The sequence below is a fragment of the Rousettus aegyptiacus genome, unplaced genomic scaffold, assembly GCF_014176215.1.
Source record: "Rousettus aegyptiacus isolate mRouAeg1 unplaced genomic scaffold, mRouAeg1.p scaffold_m13_p_8, whole genome shotgun sequence".
Lineage (NCBI taxonomy): Eukaryota > Metazoa > Chordata > Mammalia > Chiroptera > Pteropodidae > Rousettus > Rousettus aegyptiacus.
The window spans coordinates 79877125-79892179 of NW_023416311.1; the positions used below are offsets into that span (position 1 = coordinate 79877125).

Below are 15055 nucleotides of genomic sequence, written 5' to 3' on the forward strand. Positions count from 1 at the left end.
CAATGTCTGATACAAAAAGTCAAGGAGACATCACAGGACAAGATAACTATGTAATGGCCAAGCATTTCCATGAAAAAGAGTGTATTCTTTCCTTCTTAATCATGCCTGCAGAATATCTGAGGACATTTTCAAGGGAAATATCAAAATGATAAACCATTTTGAAAATATATACTAAAATAAAGATAGATGAAAAGGTTCCCATGCCAGAAATATCTATTGGAATTTTAAACACTTTTCCAAGAACCACAGTCAATATAATAGAACAATCCTCCTTTGAAACATCAACTGAATCTGCCTGAACCAATAATTAAATCCAGCTTTAACCTGAACAAAGAAAAAGATTATTTGGGGGCACCTCCTTTTTTTAGGCTATAGTTTTTTCATATTCTACAGAACTTCAAGACTCAAGGTACCTTTAATAGGGGTCAACAAAGGAGTCTTCAAATAGAGTGATAATAAACACTACATCTAATCTAACAACAAAGCTAATGTCTACAACAGTAATAATACTCGGTAGTGATTGACTTCCCCAGAAAAAGGTTCCGTTAGTCATTTAAGGAGGCCCTCTTATGTCTCACTCCTAACATTTCCTTCCACGTGGATGAACATTTCTTAGCTCTTTCTTGTTACCCTCTCACTGACTCTTCCAGGGGCATTGGTGAGTAGGTAACAAGGAACTAGGTATGAATGTCTATGGCCCTTTCCTGCTCTTTCTTCTCTTAAAATCGAGTTACTCAGAGACTGACACATTTTACTTTGCTCTAAGCTCAATGTATTTTTATTTTTTAAATTTCATATTAGTTTCAGGTGTACAGCACAGTGGTTAGGCATTTATACAATTCATGAAGTGGTCCTCCTGATTACTCTAGTACCTACCCCAAGCTCAATGTTTAATAGAGACAAGCTCCTACAAGGAAGGTATATGGATATCCAGGCATGCATGTGACTGACTGAATGTAAATCTTCCAATTTGTGGGTGCAGTATCAGCTAGTCCCCTTGCCTAGCAAACCAAAACCATGTCCCCAAACTGACCAATATCAGTAACAAATGATGGACTTGCTCTTCATCTTCCTTATTCTTCTGACTTCCTCAATCAATGTAAGATTTGAATGAAAAAAGGGGTTGATATGTATTGGGTTCCCTCAAAACCCAAGAACAATCTCTCACCAGATATACACAGGATGAAGTAGTAAGATTAGCACCATTGGGGCATCTATGCTGCACTAATGATACAATTAGAACTACATAAGGCTAATTAATTATAGATTAAGAGGTCACCCAGTTTTTGTCTATACCTCTCCTGCTTTTGTTGACATGTACATACAGTCTGCTTCTCATTCTTCCTGCACCCATACACATACAAACATACGCATATTGTATGCATACATACGTATATATTATTTATAATGGAAAACTTCAAAGCTATACAAAAGAAGAGAAAATAGTATAATAAACTCCATTAACCCATCACTCAGCTTCCACAACTAAAATAATTTAAACAAATGGAGAATCTTGTTTAGACAAACTTTGACCCTAACCTTCCTGCCGATCACACTTCCCACTCCCTGTTTCTGTCTTTATTGCCTCCAGAATCATTGAATCACTGATAGAAAATATAAGCCAGAAAGATGAAAAAGATAAGTCTGGTGATTTGGATACAAGCAGAAACTGGCTGAAGAAAACAGATATGCTCCCGGCCTTCCAGCAGCTTACACCACAGAATAAAATAATTTGCAAGATTTGAAGAAAATTACAAAGAAATCAGGGTGTATTTTATCACCAACAACATTTTGTCCTGCATAATTCTAGGTTTCTAGGTAGGTTGTGGAGATTTTTGTAACGATTTGGAATTTTCTTAAAGTTGTTAGAGAATTCTTATAGCACTGTTTACAACCATGTGAGAAGACAGTATTACTCACCCCGCTTTATATACATGAGAAAACTGAGGCTTAACAGTGTCAAATAATTAAGAAGGCACAGAGCTAGCTAGTGCTAGCACTTAAATCCAGGTCTGTTTGATTTCAAAGCTTATGCTCTTAACTGCTAAACTTTTCTTTAATTGTACCAAAAGGAGTTTGTGTGATTTTTCTTTTTTAGCGAATGATTAAATTTAAAGATGAGTAAAAGCAATGTGTATTAGAATAGGCAGTTGGGAGAAGACATATGCTATCTCCTAATGGAACTCTGTAGTAAATGGAGAAAAGAGAGTAACCCAGTGAAGGTGAGAGAGAGAAAAATACTGTTTTAGTTTATTTTGAAAAGTTAAAAAAATGTGCAAGAAACAGGTTAATATTACAAGAATTTTTTTTTTTTTTTACATTACATAAATTCAGTTGTGGACTTTTACATTAAATATTTAAATGGTATGTTCTAACCACATTTTCATTATGGTGATGAACTGAGTCCATTCTCCAATGAGTCTAACATGGCTCAGTCTAATACATTAATGATGTAGCTAATGATCTATACATTTTAATTGAGGAAAGAAAACCAAAATCCTTTTTGCCTTTTCCACTCCTTTACTTCTTCCTTCCCTAATTAGCTCCTTATCAAGTTTCCAGAAATGTTCAAGTTCTATGCAGATTATCATTCTTAGCAGCAAACAAACACATTAATTTATACAGAAGCTGACATTTCGGTCTGGGAGTCAGAGGTGAAAAAGAAATGGGAAAATGCACCAAAATGGGGAAAGGGAAGAAAAAGATGAGCCATGCTGAAAGGGAATATAAAAATTCTTTCTTCATTTCATAATTTTGCCACACTTATGGATACGGCAGTAAAATAGCACACTTTCATTCTATTTTCAACACTTAAAGCTACTGCGGGTAACTTTTTAGGTAGAACATAAGAAATAGTAGCAAGAATAAAGTTAGCCTAAGAATAAAGTTATCTAGGAGAAACAGAAAACACAGCAAGAAAAAGGGATGTTCAACAAACACTGGGCTGAAAAATTACTAAGCTTTATGGTGCATAAATTAAGATTCCTAGAGGAAAAACAATTTTTATAGTTAAATGATGCCACTATCTCACTTAAAAGAAATGCAGAGAATTTTAAGAATCTGTCTCAAAGGAACTATGAAAACATTTCTAGTGCTAGTGGAGGACACAGAAACAGAAAATATAAGAGTGCTTAACGTATGATTTAAAATTCTATCCTGAGAAGATGCTAATGGAGAATCTCTGCTATGTGAAGATTTTTTAAATTCTTGTTGGAAAACTGCCTCCTGAGGGCTGTGCACTATCATTTTTCTTTGTGCCTGAAATGTAAAGGATAATGTTCTGAGGTGTGGTAGGTTATCATGTAACAATGTCAGCTTACTTTATGATATCCATGCAAATGAAGTAATCAAAAACAAGTGATTGGAATTTTTAAAATATGAATTCTATGCAACATTAGATAGATGTGAAAATTAATGTAATTTGAAAAAAATACTACTAATAAATGACATTGTTTTTAAGAAAGAATATATTGAATCTAGTAGCACTACATATCCTACTGTACATATTATACAATGAGTTTGTGATGATTAAAAGCCTAAGTTGTGTGTTAAAGTATCATTCTATGATATTTTGTTATGGAAGTAGTATTTGACTTTTAAATAGTATTCTGTAGTAAATTCAGATCTTCAAATCTCCAACTTTACAATAAAGACAACTTGTGAACATTACTGGTTGCTTTTAAGTTCATATTCTCTTAAGAAAGCAAATAAATGTTCAGAGGTGAATAAAACTGCTATAGGCATTTGCATACACATCTCCGTATGGGCATATTTTTATTTATCTTCAGCAAACACTTAGGAGTGAGAGTGCTGAGTATTAGAGTAAATAGATGTTTAACTTTATAAAAAACGGTCAAACTAATTTTGAAAGTAGCTGTACAACTTTTCATTCCTGCAGTGTGTGAGTTCCAGTTGCTTCCCAGCCTCTCCACCACGTGGTGTGGAGTCCTTTCATTATATTCATTCTAGTATAATTTACAATTCCCTAGTGACTAATAATGTCGAGAAACTTTTTATATGATCACTAGTCATTCAAAATTTTTCTAGTGAAGTGTTTCTTCATACTTTTTTGGCATTTTTAGTGATGTTTTTATCTTTTTTCGAGTTTAAGGGTGCTTTATATATTCTGGATACATGCCCTATATCAGACATGCATATTCCAATTATTTTTATTTAACTCTGTGGCTTGCCTTCAGAGGATAACTTTTGTGAGTTCCACACAGTATCAAATTTCTGCAGAGCTGCCTGGGGCTGCTTGGATAATGGGCTGAGTAGTTCTATTGTCTATTTACATATTTTTAATATTGGAGTACTGCAAAAATTTTGTTTTAGAAAATTATTTGAAATTACCACTACAACATAGCAGAAGTGGTAACTGTTTACTAGGTCAACTAAACTCTGACTTTCCAAACTTGGATTAAAGCATTGATGTGAACCTAAGGGCAATTTACTCTAATGGGGATGTTGTAAGTAAGACCTCAGAGGATTTTTGGCATTCTTAAGTTTGATAGTGTCTCCATAGTACTCTAGATATTTAAAAATTCTACATTAAATATATTTAATATTTTAATTTAATTGCTTATTTATGTCAGTATGAACTCACAGATATTTATTTTATACTTTTTACTTATTTATTTATTTTTTATTTATTCATGGCTCAAATTGTTCTAGTTTTGACCACTTGGAGCTCTTTAAGCTGGTTCCTGTGTCCCTAAACATATTTTTTTATTAAGAATATTGTAATAAATTTTATAATTTTGTTTTTGAAATTATTTGGTTACAGAGAATGCATTTAATTAACATTTGGCTATACTTCTCAACAAAGCAATGAAGAGCTGAGCTACAAATTCTAATAAAGTATAATAAAATTTTTGTGGTTGTTAAGAGTAACAATTAAGTAAATGTAATATAGATTTAGTTAGCACTAATTTTGATTTTGCAGTTTTGTCTTGTGCACTTGAGAGTCAGTACTTTCTTTTTTGGTTGTTTGCATAAGATTCTGTTTCCCTGAAAAGCTCACAAGCCCCAGACTCTGTACTTCAAGGAAATGTGCAGGAGGAAGTGATTCATATTTGTGTGATGAAGATGCAGAATAAATGTCAGGGCAGCAACAGTAACTTCTTAGGTGTCTAAGTAAAGATAGTACTTTTGCTTCTGCTTTGCTTCTGTCTTCTGTTCTCTTTTTCAAACAAAAGTGGCAAAGCTGAGCAGAAGAAAGCAACAGCTGTAATTAATTTAAGATCAGATTCAGGAAAGAGAAAAGGGAATAAGTTACAATGAAATGAACCCATATAGTAACCACAGGAAACAGATAAGTAGAGAGAGAGGGGAAAAAATTCAAGATTAGAAAGGACTTATTCTGCCAATATTTTCCTAGACGTGTTAGCTGAGCACGTTACAGGAGCACAGAGGTCTCACATTCACAGTGGAGGTAAGGCAACTATTAATTCCGTTCTCGTGGGTACCCTGCTGGTGGACTGGAAACAGGCAGAAATCTTATCAGATTAATATCCAATATGAACCCAGTTTGGTAATGCTAGCCTCTCACATCATAAATTTCAACAGCCTAGTGGAATAAAGCCTCTTGCTTCCATATCACTTCCAATTTTTTTTTAAAAAAAGCATCTTAGAGATTTATAAAAATGCAGGTTTCTTTGATTCATTCCAAAAGATTTGGATTTAGTTTGATGAAGACCCCAGAAATCAGTAGTTTTGAGTCTTCCAGGAACTTTCAATGATCAGTGAAATATTTTGACTGATTTTATGTCTGCGATAAGACATTTTGTATAGGATATAAATAGCATGTGGGAAATGTTAAGTCTCTTGGATTTAATATAATTTGTTATTCATTGAAAGGGCACATGCTAAGATTTGCCCCTTACTTTGGATTAATAAAAGAGTAAAGGAATTCTAATTTAACAGCTCTTGTATTATGGGCAGGACTAGGTATATAATTTGCAGGGCCCAGTGCAAAATAAAAATGCAGAGTTTGTTCGAAAATGAATGAAAAGTTTAAGGTAGCAATAACAGAGCATTAAACCAAATGTGGGGCTCTTGTAAACATGAGGCCTAGTGCAACTGCGTGGATGGCATAGCCATGAAGCATCTAAGATGGGATTAAGACTCTGGTAAAATGCATTTTGTGAATGAAGTCATCACCTTCAAAAATTGAATTACTGGCAGGATAAGGTTAGAGCTAATCATTTACCAACAATAGGGTGAAATACTAAACACTATCATTAGCTAAGCGTCATCTTCTCTAGTAATATAGTGCCCATTAAGGAACATCAAAATGTCTTCTGTTTATGTGGAAGAAAATCTTTGTCACTAAAACTTCACATGCTTAAGTTAGAAAAGTCAGTATGAACTCATGCCTTAAAAAGAAATACATGGGCACACATACACACACACATTTATTTTATCTTTGTCACTAATGGAAATGGAGAAGAAAACCGTTTTGTCTGCCACTAACACTCTTGTGCAATTCTAGGACCTAGGTTTTTAATTTTAAAACTGTTCTCAACTAAGAAGCAAAGGATACTATAAGAAAGTAATGGAATCTACGGCTTAGGGAAGAGAAATATCAGAATATGTTGAATTTTCACCAAAAGTAGGTATATATCTACATTAATATAGCTACACCTCTAGGAAGGTGTTAACATCAAGAGCAAAACAATAGAGTGAATTAAATCCATGATATTGAAATTGTAGAATAGTTTTAATAGTTAGTAGAATAATAAATTTACTGAGTTTGTGTGTGTTTTATTTTATTTTTTCCCCCTCTTTAATTCCCCAAACTTCTACCTCTGACCTATGGATGAGGCCGTTTCCCCTCAAAAACTGGATCTCTGAAGGCAGGATGTTTCCTCCCACATGCTCACAGCATGCACCTGGGGCCTGGCACATCTGGAGCATGAACCCAGAACCTTCTGTGTGTAAAGAGCAGACATGCTAGCCACTACACTATGGAGCCACCCCTTGTTTTATCTTTTTTAGGGGATTTGAAGTATTCAAAAATCAATCACAGTAAATTTGTATTTCCTATTTAAGTTGAAAGGACATTTAATTGTATTATTTATATTTAAAAAATTTGAAAAATACCTTTCAAAGTTTTATTAATTGTATACATAAGTTTAATAAATTAACTACTGTGATGCTTGATTTTGTCAACTTGACTGGACCACAGGATGCCTGTATGGCTGGTTAAACATTATTATGGGTGTGTCTGCGAGGTTGTCTCCAGAAAATATTAGCACTTGAATTGGTGGACTGAATAAAGCAGACAGCCCTCCCATCCAATACCATAAGGGCCCGAATAGAAACAAAGACAGAGGAAAGTTGGATTCCTGTTCGCTCTACTCCACTACAGCAACTGAACACAGATCTTCTACCCTTGGCATTTCTGGTTCTCAGGTCTTCAGACGCAGACTACAATCCACACTGTCAAGTCTCAGGCCAGTCTTCACATCACCAGTCTTCCTAGGTGTCTAGCTTGTAGATAGCAGACCGTGAGACTTCTCAGCCTCCATAATGAACCTCCATAATCATGTGAGCCAATTCTTTATAAGTCTCTTTGCACACACACACACACACACACATACATACTTTATCATTGCTAAGCATTTTCTTTTACATTTATATATTATATATATGTATGTATGTGTATATATATATATATTTAATACAGTTCAACCATTAAATAAAATACAAATAGTTATGGGTGTTCTCCATGAGGTGTTCCCCTCAGACATTAAAGAATTTATCATTGTTCCTCAAAGAAATTACACTCATTCCACATACCACAATTTAATGTTCGGTGCTCCAGAGATTTTTCTAAAGTAATTATCTGTATGAGATAAAAAAAGAAATATCATAGTCCATTAAATTTCGTAACATGTCTTAGGTATGTTTTCTGTAATAGTGTAAATCCTCCACATTTTTATTAATAGAGAAACTATCTGTGAGCTTCATCATGTAGAATGATCCACCACTAATGTGTAGGTTATGTCCCTGGATCTCACTACTTTAGCTGGTGTCAAGAGGTGAGAGTGGAAAGTATGGAATGGGACTAGAAGGAAAAATTCACTATAGATCTTCATGTATCTTTTGAATTTTGAACCACATATGTACATAACCATTATATATTTTAAAGGTATTTGTTAAAATGGTCATTTTTGTTTAATGTCTTATGATTCTTGCTGTGTGAGGAAAGTGTTAGCTACTATTATAAAGTGAATGAGGCACTTCTGGTGACTGAACTTGAAGAAAGTGAGGAAATTCTCTAAATGGACATCTGGAGGAAGAGCATTATAGGAATAGAAAACAACTAGGAAAAAGTCTGAAGGACCTAATTATTGGGTATGTGAAATCTTCTTAGAGATGAGATTATGGCAAATTTTTACTACTCCTTACATGTGTCCATTAAGAAGCAATGCCATGAAAATTGCCTCCCAATTATCTAGTACTCATAAGATGCTTTTATAACTTTGCGAATTAATTGAAGCATAAGAATTTTGCTCTATACTTTTAAGTCCTGGCATGTCCTGATTTCTCAGCCTAAATTTTTAATCAGGTGATATTCATTACCATTTAGAATATACCCTGAAGAATACTGTATGGTTGTGGACTACTAATGGTTGTACCTTTAAAAATTAAATGTTACATAGAGAAAACTAAAGTGTAAAAGCAAAAGCATAAAACATTTTTGACTATTTTTACTTTAACTCCTTTTTCACTTTTATATTAATCTTTAAAAGATCAAGAAATGTAATTATTTTTTATTAAAAACAGAACTCTTTCATAATTGAATTGAAAACCCAAACATTTCTTTGGCTATGTATCTATTTTTGTTCTCCAATGGAGTTTTCCAGTTGTTATTGTTCTCTAATCTTTAGTCATTTAATATTCTTTTGAAACAGATGTATCTTATTTTTCTATACAAATATGTACAATAGGGCATATTTGAACAACATGAATAGCTGCTTATTAGACTTAGCTTTGTCACATTTATGAGAAACTATTAAGTTGGGAAAAATACAACTTATTTTCTACTTAAATCTTTAATAGTGGGATTTAAGTGAATATGGTGACCTAAAAACAATTAAAAAGGAAGCAAAAATGTATAAAATAAGTGAATTTTTTTTTTTTGTAAAGAAGAGATTGGGAATGCAGGAGGCTATGAATTTTCTGAGATAATTACTTTTAGCCTTCTCTGCTCAAGTTTAAAGGCTCACTCCTAAACTGGTATCTCTCCTATTTGTTCAAACCTCCCCTCACTTATTTCCAGTACATACTTAGAAAGATTTCCTGTTCCTGGGAGGAGATACAACTATATATGCAGGTAATGATGAAAAAAATGGAAAGAAGCAGGTGCACTTCCTCCATCTTGTTATTTTTTGATGGAGACCTAGGGGTGTGGATGAGAAAGAGAAGTAGGAGCAAGAGATTCTTAAGTCAGGGCATGCAGTTGATACATAGTATCTATTATCTCTCAATTCCACAATTTATTTTCTTTATTCTCCTCTATATCTTTGAAGATGAGAACCTGCATACTGTATTTCTCAAACTCCCAAGCTCCCTTGTCAGTTGCCTTTTTTTAGAATGGCAGGTGGGATGAAGAGAGAAACTCCTAGTTCTGCCTTCTGGTGGTGCCTCCTGCAGTGATGGCAGCACTAAGAGTAGCTGATGAGCATTACTTCCTGAGTTCCTGTTCACAAAGCTTAATTCCACAAGCAGCAATTTCAGGGCTGCTTGGTAACTGTGGGCTGTTTCATTTCACTTCGGCCCTCCTTTCTGTGGGGGAGAGAATAGATTCCTGCAGTTACTGATCTTTCTAATGAAAGTTCCTACTCCTTTCATTTCCACAGTGCTGCAACACCTTTGCAACCAATTCCATTATTTAATTCCCTCTATTTGAAATACATACATACACACACACATATGCACATGTATTTTTTCTACAAAATACTAAGAAAAATTGTGCATTTATGTTTATTTTATAAGCTTCCCGCCTCATCTTCTGGACTTTCTCTCCCACTTCTATTGCTTTCCAAACATCGAAACTTCCTCTGATCTCACTACCCAGAATTTCTCATGATGGTTTCTGTTTTTTCATTGACCATGCCCAGACTGTCTCTCATATCAAGTCATATTTATCTTGTATCCAATATTTCCAGGGACTTCCAAGGTAATGTAATCTTATACTGTTCCCCGATCTTACTTCGCCATTACTTTCTTTCTGAAGACACAGTTTACCTTCTTAGGCAGAATTAGGCTTACTTACTTCTGCTTATAGAGCTATATGACTCTGCACTTCTACTAAAGATGGAATTTATAACATCATACTAAAACTATTGGTTTATTCATGTGTCTTTTACAACAGTCTATGAGTTCTTTGAGATTATCTTTGTGTCACTACAGTCTAGAGTTGTCCTTGGCATACAGATACATTTTTTGTTGTTTTTTAAGAAAGTAATGCATGTTATACCTAAAATGGCAATGGATTCTAAAGGTTTGCAGGCCTAATCATGCAAGTTGTTAAAAACTAAGTAGCAAGATTATTTTGTACATTTTTGTATATCTAAACAAAGTAATTTAGAGACTCCAAGGAACAGGGGAAAACTCTGTAGTTTTGAGAGGTTTTTTTGATACCTCATTACCTTGACCCAGGCAACAACTTCCTATGCCATCCTTACTCATAGGCAAGCACACACATTCAACTAGAAGGTCAGCATGTAGGAAATAACTCCAGAGTGTAGTGACAATCTTAGTAATTGAAAAGCGATGTCCTCATATAGTCATATCATGGCCCCAATAAAGGCAAATATGATTTTTATGGATATTTTCTCTTTAGGTATTACCTCTGCATTCATCATGAGAAATTCTTGAGCTACCCGCTAACACTCCAAGTAAGGCAGCTCACAAAATATAGCAGCCAAGGAGAGGCAGCAAGGTACACAAAAAGCTGATGACTTTGGAGCAGAAGATGAAATCTCACTGTAATAATGGAACCATACCAAACATTCAAGTCATTGACTTAACAGTGGGATCAATAGAAACTTTAGAAACAACAAAGAATATGGTTTTGATTATATATACAGGTTTTCAGTGACACATATTGAAATTAGGGATTTAGCTAGATTTTTCTTATACATCTGAGTCCACTGGAACCCTCACCTGGGAGAGTTGGGGGGACATACCTCATTTATCTCCAACCTCCCTTAACCTTGCTCTATGTTCAGCATTTTTGCCCCTGACTTTCCTGGAAAGGAATTTTGACAATAGCTCCTTCACTGTTCGCATGAGGAATAGCTGTTTTGAATTTTAAAAAACAGTGGAATGGTGCAGGCAGCTCTGTTGTTTTTTTTTTTTAATTCGAAAAAATATAAATTCAGTTGTGACCATATTGATCAAAAGTTCGATTATTAGTTACAAGTATGTTGAAAAGTTCAAAAAGAATTATTATATAATAAATTATATTTATTTTGTTGAGAAAAAATATTTCAAAGAACAGTCTTTGAAGAAGAAAAGCACGAGAAGTAGATCTGCTGAATGTTTTAGCATTTATTTTTGACTCTATTATACTGTCTAGAACTATTTAAGTTTGTGCCAGACCTTTGTAGAAGGAAACCATTATGAAATTTTCTTAACCAGTATTTTTGTGTTTCTTTCTAATTATTCTTAAGAGGAGTTTACAAACCCTTCAAAGCAATTAGAGATTTTGCCCTTTCTTTTAAACAAACATGCTAACACAAACAATAATGTTCTATAATAATGGGGCTGTTTTGTAAAAAAGCTCTTGTTAATTCTTGTTTTTAGTCTAGGTAAACTCTACTTATGTAATTAGTACATTAGTAATCAAGTGTAAGTAGTATGCCCTGTTTGAATAAGTCAAGTTCAAGGCCTTCCATTATAAGCTTTAATATCACCATGTTTCTTTCCTTCATAACATTTATTCATATCTCTAATTATGCATTTGTATGATTTTTTTTGATATTTTATCTAGATTGTAGGCATTGTGTGTTTTTATTAACCTTTGAGTCCTCAGTCCCTATCACAATGCCTGACAGTTACTAGGCCCTCAATAAGTATTTATTCAAAAAATGGATGGCTAGATGTATGTACATATATATGTACGTAGATATATATTTGTATACGTGTGTATGTATGTACGTATAAACAAGTGGATGGGTGGATGGATGGCAGATAAAGAAAAGAAATCAGGAAATGGATAGATTATTTTGGACTGCTAGTATTGAAGAAGGCTTAATAAATGACCTGAGATTTAATCTGGGCTTTGAAAAGGCAGTAAGAGTAAAATTTCAATCCACATGTTAAAATATACAATCTTTATTATGGCTTTAATTGTTTCCATTAAATGCAATCAAAGAATATTAAGCCTCACAGCTTTCTTTTGCAACACGTGTGGGTAAAGAAGATATTGCTATAATAAGCAATGCAGCTAATTAAAAGAGGAAATGAAAATCATTCTTAAATGAATAGCGTTCCACTTCTTCTCTGGTTTCTTTTAATACTGTACATCCTTGTACTATAAAATGTTTTATCAAAAATTACATTTTATTGGATGTGGTTTCATAGTGTAGTGGTTACCATGTCTGCTTTACACACAGAAGGTCCTGGGTTCGTATCCCAGTGGAGCCACAATCCATTGTCTACAGCCATGCCACCCTGAACAAGCTTGATATCTGATCTCAGGAGCTAAGCAGAGTTGGGCCTGGTTAGTACTTGGATGGGAAACCACCTAGGAAAAACAGGTGCTATAGGCATAAATAATAAAGAAAAAAAAAATGAACCTTTTATTAAAAGGTAAAATCAGGCCACATTGAGATGGGACATCACTTATAAAATTCTTAATCTTTTAGCAGGAAATTAAATGAGACATCTCTTGCAGAGTTAATCTTTTTAGTAAACCTAGTTAAGTTTTCTTCCTTCCTTTCTTTGGAAAAAGACCCTCTCCCTCAAATCATGATAATTGTCCTGGCAACTCAGATCCTCTGGCTATTGGTAAGCATCATTAGCCCATTGTTAAGCAGAAATTGTGTTAAGCCAGTTAGTGCCCTTAGAATCTGAGGGGAAAGGGACTTTAAGCCAAAGGTCTTCCTTTTTACTCTTTAAGAAATGTATTAACCAGGCCTATTTCCCTTTTTCTCAGTAGGCAAATCAATAATAGAAATTAATATATATGATTTAAATAACGAGTTTGTATTTTCTTTTCCTTGTCTAGAGACTGAGGTGGCATTTCTGCAGGTAACCCAAGACCCCACCCTGACTGAGGTAGAAAGGGAAAGAGCTCCATGAAACACCTGTAGGCAGGGACTACGGCCATTCTCAGTAGGAAGCAGATATGGAAAAAGAGACCTCCTGTCCCTCAACATCCATACTAATAATGATGGGGTTCATGGCTCTTAGAAAAGAAGTAGGCAGGAAAGTTAGTTAGGGGGTTTCAGGTCTGCCTGCAAAGACACCGAGGTCATCCTATCTTAGAAAGGGTCCACCCTAATCCACCCACAATTAAGCAAGCCAGACGGCATTTTTTTTTTAACTCACACAAAGAAACCAGTAGGCAGAGATTTAGATATCAGTTTAAGCCAGTCACTCGCACCTGCGCAATGAAGACCCCAATGACCTTCAACTCACCTGAGTCTCATACATCATTATAATATGATGCATATGCCCGTAAGTTCATTAATATCATTATGACAGACTGAATTCTGGGAACAAACATGCGCAGAAAGCAAAATGATGAATCACCGAGTCCTGTCAATCTTAGTTGTCAATTAAGGAAGCTCACTCCTCTAAGAAAAGTGACCATCAACAGCAAAAAGGCATAAAAACCCTAATGTCTTTGTTACCAGGCTTTTTGAACCACACTTCTCTTACTCAGGCCTGCTTCCACTTCTGGCAGTGTACTTTCCCATCTAATAAAACTTTTTTTCTACTCTGTTTCCGTGTCTTGCTCAATTCTTTGTTTGAGACATCAAGAACCTGGACAATGTGCCGGGAGAGGATCCCCACTCTCTGGTAACAATATTTCCCCTTTCCACAGACCTACATGATGCATTAGGATTAGCGAGAATAAGAAATTGTATTTTGATTTAGAGCTAAGGGACAAATTTTGTTTGATTATCATTTATTCTGCAGAATGTCTGAAAAGGCAATAAGACTCAGGCGGCTGTTTCTCTTTGTCAACATACAAGACTCTTAGCACCCACTGGTGGGTTCGCTGCTCAGCCTCTGTAGATGTCTGGGTTTGCAACTTTTTACAGAACTCTCTTTTGATTACCACCTAGGAGATTACGTAACTCTCCCCAGGCTTCCTTTATTATGCATATCTTCGCTCTTCCTTTTTCTAAATGTTCTCTCTCCCATGTACTTTTCCTGTCCTTTTCCAAATTTTTGCTCTAAAATTTAATTAGCCGATGTAGCAAATTAAAAAGTAATTATTGGTTTGCTTTTGCTTTTTCATCTTTTGGTTTTAAAAGAAGACTCTCTGTTAAATGCAATGTCAGATTTTTTTCTTGCTCGGGTGCTTCACAATATTCTCCTTAATCTTCTCCAGGAACAAAGAGACTGAAAATAGCTTCTAGCCCCTTTCTGTACCAGCCCTGAGAGGATATTTACTTTGTCATTAGCTGTTACTTAAAACGTGCTTTTCAGCCTTCTTATTGCCATGAAGTTGTCACAGACATTTCTCCACTTCCTAACACTTCCCCTCACTGGGAATGCTCCTCTTTTGTTGGTTATGTTTTTCTCTTATCAGGAAATTGATTTAAAAGTGTATACAGCCTAGACAAATTCTGCGAGATGACACAGGATGACAAAGGAGGATGTTTTAAGAAATAATGACTGGAGGAGGACATATTGTGCATCACTCCTGATTAATTGCCTTCATTACTTAGCTCCGGCCACACAAGAGCCACATGCATTAAGAAATCTGTATACTCTACTCTCTTAGAACTATTTTTGCTTAACATTTGGATAAGTCAACATTATTTTTAGATGCAGAGAATATCCAAATAAAATCGAATAAAGAAAA

At 34.8% G+C, this 15055-nt stretch overlaps 1 pseudogene; it reads left to right on the plus strand.

The window, feature by feature from the left end:
- The first annotated feature begins 12669 nt into the window (after positions 1 to 12669).
- On the plus strand, positions 12670 to 12785 carry LOC118607058 (annotated as a pseudogene).
- The last annotated feature ends 2270 nt before the right edge of the window (positions 12786 to 15055 follow it).